Source organism: Pyrus communis, chromosome 16 (assembly GCF_963583255.1).
Source record: "Pyrus communis chromosome 16, drPyrComm1.1, whole genome shotgun sequence".
Lineage (NCBI taxonomy): Eukaryota > Viridiplantae > Streptophyta > Magnoliopsida > Rosales > Rosaceae > Pyrus > Pyrus communis.
In genome coordinates this window covers 4,536,998-4,544,030 of record NC_084818.1, presented here as the reverse complement: position 1 = coordinate 4,544,030, position 7,033 = coordinate 4,536,998, and the positions used below count along the sequence as shown (strand labels likewise).

General features: G+C 32.4%; 1 long non-coding RNA gene across 2 annotated transcripts; it reads left to right on the top strand.

The window, feature by feature from the left end:
• Nucleotides 1-317: 317 nt before the first annotated feature.
• LOC137720815 (uncharacterized) lies at nucleotides 318-3,652 on the top strand. Of its 2 annotated transcripts, XR_011066586.1 has the most exons (4): nucleotides 318-448; nucleotides 550-874; nucleotides 1,967-2,083; nucleotides 2,234-3,652. It is a non-coding gene; the product is annotated as an uncharacterized lncRNA (long non-coding RNA). The 2 variants fall into 2 exon arrangements; XR_011066585.1 differs by having other exon boundaries at nucleotides 385-874.
• The last annotated feature ends 3,381 nt before the right edge of the window (nucleotides 3,653-7,033 follow it).

The following is a 7,033-nucleotide window of genomic DNA, read 5'->3' as shown; positions in this document are numbered from 1 at the left end:
GAAGTAACGGTGGATGTTGTGCTTTGATTTCACAGCAGGATATGCTGTCTTTACACTCTATTCTACAGAGAGATGGTCTGATATCTATATGGGATGGCGATCGTCTCAGTGATAGGTACCGGAACATAACCAGGCAAGTGATTCAAGCACTAATTTGACATCTTAATTAGATTATGATTATTGTATAGGTAATGAATATCATCTAATTGTTATTTTTATTCTCTAGGCTTGTTTTACAAGAATTGTACGGACGTGACAATGATCGTGGCTCCTTGAATCCGAAACGTATCTTTCTAACAAACGGAGAACCAAAGGTAAAATCTTCACCAAATTCGCCAAAGACATTCCGAGAAGAATTCATCGGTTTAATTGTCCACATGCTCCGCCCTAGCAATAACCCGGAAAAATCAGAGCTAAAACATTTCATCAAGATGGCCGAGAACATGAAGTAAGGATTTAGTTTATTAGTATTTACGAAATTTTTAAATATCTTTCTTTTCTTAATAGTAGTAATGACTTCATTTATTTTTTCTTCAATTAAAAAAACAGGATAGCATTCGAAAAGTTGTTCCATCATCCTCTGCTTCAATCAACTACCGAACGAATTCGTTTTCCAACCCGAGCTATGCTCAAGTTTAAATATAACAGAAGGGAAAATTGGGAACAAGAGTATGAAAGGTTCAACAAAACAGCGGTTAACTTTGATTTACAGATCCAAAAATCTATTTATCAAGACGCCTTCAAGTCGCTGCTTAATCATGAGCAGAAACCTGGAACGGGATACAAAAATACCGTTGTGGGTGTCTTGCGTTTCTCAAAGAATGCTGCTAATCACATCAATCAGCATTTAAAAAAACCCGGCAAAAACAGCATGGTATGCTTCTGTTCTGCTTGTCAAGGTGTATAACTGATTAATACTACTAATACTAGAAAAGTAGAAATTAAGTGATCTAAATCATATGTTATAAATTTTTTTGTTTTTATATTAGGGGTCTTTAACTTTAATTCTTGAAAAAAATTGAAATTAAAAAAAAACCTGGCTTTAGATTACTTATTGATTACAGTCCTTTGATGTGTTCTTAATTCAAATTATTTAATGTGTATTTCATTCAATGTCTCCCATTAAAATATTTGAATTTGTTAATATACACATTTTAATTTATTTATTTATTTTATCAAAAAAGGTTTTTTTTAATTTATTAATTTTATTTAACATTCTTCAAACTTGAAAGACTCAATTAATGTAACTAAATGTTAGTACCAAAATGTATCATCTTGAATTAATATACCTAAATATTTGTACCAAAATGTTGTATTGAAATGTATACATCGAAATGTATTATATTGAATTAGTGTATCTAAATGTGTGTACCAAAATTGATGTACTAAAATATATTAAATGAATTAATGCACCTAAATGTGTTGTACCAAAATTGATGTAGTAAAATATATTAAATGAATTAATGTACCTAAATGAAGAAGACAAAGTATATTGAAATATATTGTATAACAAAAATTAGTTTATCTAAATGTTTACAACAAAATATATTATGATGAATGAAATGAAAATAATAATTATAATGAAATATAATTAATACATTAAAATTAGGAATAATAAAAGAAATAATTTTTTAAGTACATCGATATTTTTACACTAAAAGGAGGAGCAGTTCGGTTAAGCCACACAATGGGCAACCTAATTTAATATCGAATTCGCTATTCAGGAGATTCGAACCTAAGATCTCTCACTTCCAAGTGAAGAGGAATACCACCAAACCGTAATATCGAGTGACAAAAGAGAAATAATTAAAACAACATAATATAATTAATAAATGAGGTGATTAATGTGTCAAGGTATTAAAATTAAATTTTGATCTTAATCATAGTTTTAGTCTAAAAGTTTTCTTGGCAAGGATTAGAATAAAGTTTCCTATTTATATTATCATATTATTTGATTTGTATGCAGACTGAAAAGGAAATCGAGAACGAGCTGACCAAAATGTTTCCAACTCGACTGATCGACTTGTACGAGTTTCTAGTTAGCACGAATACTAGCATGGATTTTCTTGACTGAAATACTGAGGTAATATCTCGTATATGTCTATGCAGATTAACACCGATTGCATAGGTTTTTTTTATTGATATCTTTTATTATTTTATTGATACAATAAATAGAGATTAAAAATAGTTTTTTATTTATTTAATGATATCGATTATTATTTTATTGATACAGTAAATAAGAAGACGAAGAAGAAGAGGGCTCTTATTGGGTGTTATCATTTGCTAGCTTCAACGCCATCTGAACCTAGTTTTCATGGAGTAACGTTCACTAAAGTCAGTAATATTGGATGTATTACTTGTTAAGATAAGTTGTTCTTAATTAATCAATACTTATGTCTATTGCATAGTGATAGCATCGAGATGCTTAATCAAGGTTTTTTACCTCGGCCAACTTTCTTCCCGGCAACTTGCAGCGGTGGTTGCAGCAGAGGATACAGTGGATCCGGTTGTTTTTGGTTTTCTTTTTGTATGGGCTTCTTTTGGTTTGTTTGGTTGCCCCACTGCTGTTTGTTTGTGTTTTTTTTTGTTTTTGGGCATGTGTTATAAATTTTGTTGTTAGTAATGAAAGTCACCTTTGATAAAAAAAATTAAAAAAAGTAAACTATAGGCTGTTTTTTTTTTTTTTTTTTTTTGAGTGAGTTTAGTTATCTAATCAGAGAATTCTGGGCCTCCATTTCAAATGCTTGCCTAAGCCCTCAAATTCTGTAGGTCGGGACCCTCAAATTCTCAAGGCCGAGCCCGTATCATACTACTCAGGGTGTGCTGTGTTTCTATTGGAATTTTGGACAGAAAACTAGAACAAGGAATGAATCAATGAGCACCTTAAAGCGAGATAAAAAATAAAAAAATAGAAAAAAAAGCCTTACCCTGCGTCCGATGGTGGCTCACGATTCCTTCCGTTGGTGCGAGATCGAGCCCTCACATAGCATTCCATGGCGGATTGGTCTTGCAACTGGTGAAATTCAAGTAAAAAACAGAACTTGCATCGGATGATAATTTACAATTGGAGTACATATTATATAAAGAGCATTTCCGACAAGACACGGGACTTTATGCCCAATTCAGATGCATAATTATGTGCAATTTTCACCTTGTTAATATTACTTAACTTCCCGGCTGCTTTCGAGACGCTGATGAGTGCATACAAATTTGGCGTAATTCCTTCCTTCTGCATTTTTGTTAGAATAGAATTGATTAATTCGGACACATCTCTATAATTGTAGCATGTATCATAAGAATGTTATTCTCAATTGTAATTAGTATAGGATTCTTACGTAAATAAAAAATCATATATATACAGTAATATTTTTCACATATCAGTGCAAAGAATCATAATACTACTGCATGTTAGTGTCCTAACTTTGAAGATAGCAAACACTCATACCCAATCAAACAAACAAACTTAATTTTGGTGCACTAACTGTATAAACTTAAAAAGTAGATAACAAAAAAAATCCAATATGTTTCGAACTCAAAACCTTTGAAAATAGGAAACATTAGTAATATTTTAATTTTATAGATAATAAATTTGAAAAATAATAAATAATAAAGAAAATACAACATTAAAATAATGAAGATCCTCAATTTAAATTTCGTCTCCTGAAAACAAAAATCTACATCAACAATAACAATAAAAATTAAAAAAAAATATTACTAGTAATTTCTGACTGAAATGCCAATTTATATGTAACATGATATAAAATGATATGAAAAGACAGTGGAGGGCCTAAAAACTAAGCTCACTCGTGTACATAATATCGTTTCATCCAAAAAAAAAAAAAACAAAAAAGGAGATCCCGCAAAGGTATCAGACGTAACGCCTCCTACAACAACCTCCATTTTCCCCAATTCAACACAATCCCAGAATAAGCAAATTTATCCCACCATATCGCAAAAGAACTTAAACCCGTCAAGGAACAAACCGCTCTCTGTCACCGTCAAATATTTTCCTCTGCGGCATTTCATCACGACGACCTGTGCCGAAATCCGAGCATATCGAATAGGCACGAGCTACATGGTTCAACACCTCCAGCAAGTTCTGGTCCGAAGGCTCGGATTTTAACGCCGACCCATGAACAGATTTCACATCTACCACACAACCCATGTCGTCGCAACCATGCAAGATAATTGCTAAAAAAGCTTTGAAAAATGAAGCCAACTCCTTTGATTTGCTGGATACTTTTTCTGACAAACTCCTTTTACGAAAGAAGCCAGAAAACTTCCTATAAAACTCCTCTTTCAAGAAGCCAACTATAAAACTCATCTTCATCTTTCAAGGCAAGAAAATGGAAAAAAGGAAAAAAACTAAAGAAAAAAAAAGATTTAATCTTTAAACCGACAAAATTTAGGGATAGGCATATCTGATAAGCATCTTTGATCCGGCATTGATGAACCATTCGATCCAAAAATACTCCACCTCTCAATTTCTCATACTACAAGAACCAGACTAAAAGCTCCACAAATGGCAAAACCAAAGAAAACCCATATCAAATTAGACGAAGATTCACTTAATTAGAGCGCAGAAAGGCAGGAAGCTCAAATACCCATGAATAAAGCAAGCTTTTTATCCAAAAATAAAAGTTTTGAAGGAGTCCGCAGTAAAAAGACCAAGTTCTTGGTGATGGCGATGAAGAAAACCCAAAAGGCAGTGATAAGAATTTGTGAAATCAATCCAAAGAGAAAGAAGTAGGAGAAGAAGCAATACCTTCGCTTGGGAGAAGCTGGCCAGAGAAGGGTTGGGGAAAGAAGCCATGCTTTCAGTTTTAGCGTATTTTGAGAACCGACTAAATAGTAAATAATACCGAGGTTTTGGAGCGGAAAAGTTAAACGGAGCCGTATAAATAGGCTTGCCCTAATAAATTATCCGGTGGCTATTAACATATAATAGCATCAAACACCGGAGTCGTATAAAACTCATCTTCATCTTGAATTCAACGCAAGCACGGAGGTTGAAAAAATATATATATATATATATATGTATTAAACAATAAAAGATAAAACTCCTTTCAGTTGGAGAAGAAGCAATACTTTCAGTTGGAGAGACGATGGCCGCACAGGCAGATCTCCAGAGAAGGGTTGGGGAAAGAAGCAATGCTTTCAGTTTTAGCGTATTTTGTTAACCAAAGGCTATTTAATACGTAACACCACCAAACACCGGAGTCTTGTAAAACTCATCTTCATCTTGAATTCAAGGCAAGCACCGAGGTAGAAAATATAGTATGTATTAAAAAATAAAGGGGTTTTATTATAAATTATCCCTGTAATTGAAAATCAATCAATGTAATTCTTGATATTGACGTTTTATTATAAATAAAGGTGTCACAAATCAATGTGATCATTTCGTCACAATTTTTTTAAGTGCTGATGTGACACATAAATGTGCCCCACAAGATTTACGGGTTTTTATTACAAATGCTACATGAAATTGACCCACACCATCAAGATGGTCCCTGAAATTGAAAATCAATCAATATAATCCTTGAAAATAGGTGTTGCAAATTAATATGGTCATTGTACCCCAATTATATATATATATATATATATATATAAATTATTATGTGTTGATTTCGGTTTAATAATTAACTAAAAAATTTGTCTAAATATTTTTTTTCCACAATAATTTTTTTTTCTTCTTATAGTAGGGGCTACTCCGAAGAGATATCCCTTTAATAAATTCTCAAAGGTACAAGACTTAACCAAGGTCTAAGAGGGGGTTTGGAAATAATTTTCAACCAACCATAGACGCGCCTCGATTAGAACCTTATTATCTCAAGGCAGATCTCTATGTTCTCTACGTCACCGGACCACCAGGAAAGCGTCCAACAAGCTATCCAAGATTAAGGTTGTGAGGATGTTGATCGTCTAAATATTAGCGGTGATGTCACAGAAGTCGTTGCCGATTCAAGTTGTCACCAAAGGTGATCTCGATCTAGGTCTCATTCGGTGAAGGATGTCAAAGTGTGTAAAGATGGGTGTATTAAGATTTTTTTTAGAGAATAGACATGGAAGGCTACCATAGATAGAGGTAGAGGAATGTGAACTGGGATCGGGATGATTGCGGGACTAGGTTTTTGGATTTACAATCTTTTTATTAATTATTAAATTATTAACTTATTTGTAATTTTTTTTAATTTAATTAAACTTGTGTAATATATTTATGTATCACATCAACACATAATAATTTTTTTTTTATAAAACCAAAAGAAACGGGCAATAATCTGAGGATATACGAGACAAAGTATTAGATTCAAAAGAAGTCCATGAGTCCACATTTCAGCATTTCAACCATTGTAGGAAAGTGACTTTTTTATTAAAGCCAGCTCCTTCGGTTTTTTTTCTTGAACCAGGATCCTTGCCGATCCATTCCTTAGGGATAATGTAATCGTGTTCGTTTATAATATATCGTGCGATAAGTTTTCGTTAGGTACTATTTATATTTAAATTTTAAATTTTAAATAATTTCTGACCATACAATATATGATAAACGGACACAATTACTTAATCTCTAGGATCGCTTGGAAATGAATCCGGCGAGGATCCTGGTTCTTTTATTTTGGGTTAACGCCAACTCCTTCGATTTCGCATCTACTTTATGACAATGTAATCATATCCCATCTCTATACTCAAGCAAATTCTACTTTATTAAAGGCAAATGCTCTGTGGGAGTGGCGTAAAGTCGTACCACAACTACTTTATTAAAAATTCCACTTATTAAAAAGAATTATGATTCTCTTCCTTCTTCTTTTTATCTTCTTTCATTTTCTTCTCTTACTCTTTCTATTTTATTTTTCTCTTTCAATAAAAAATTAATATATAATATTAATATGATTTAACTGTAACCGTTTAAATAAGAAAATAAAGAAGGAAAGAAAAATAAAAAAGGGAGAGAATCATTCTCCCATTAAAAAAGCCAACTTCTTTGAGTTCAGATCTACTTTATGACAATGTAGTCATATCACATCTCCTTTTATTA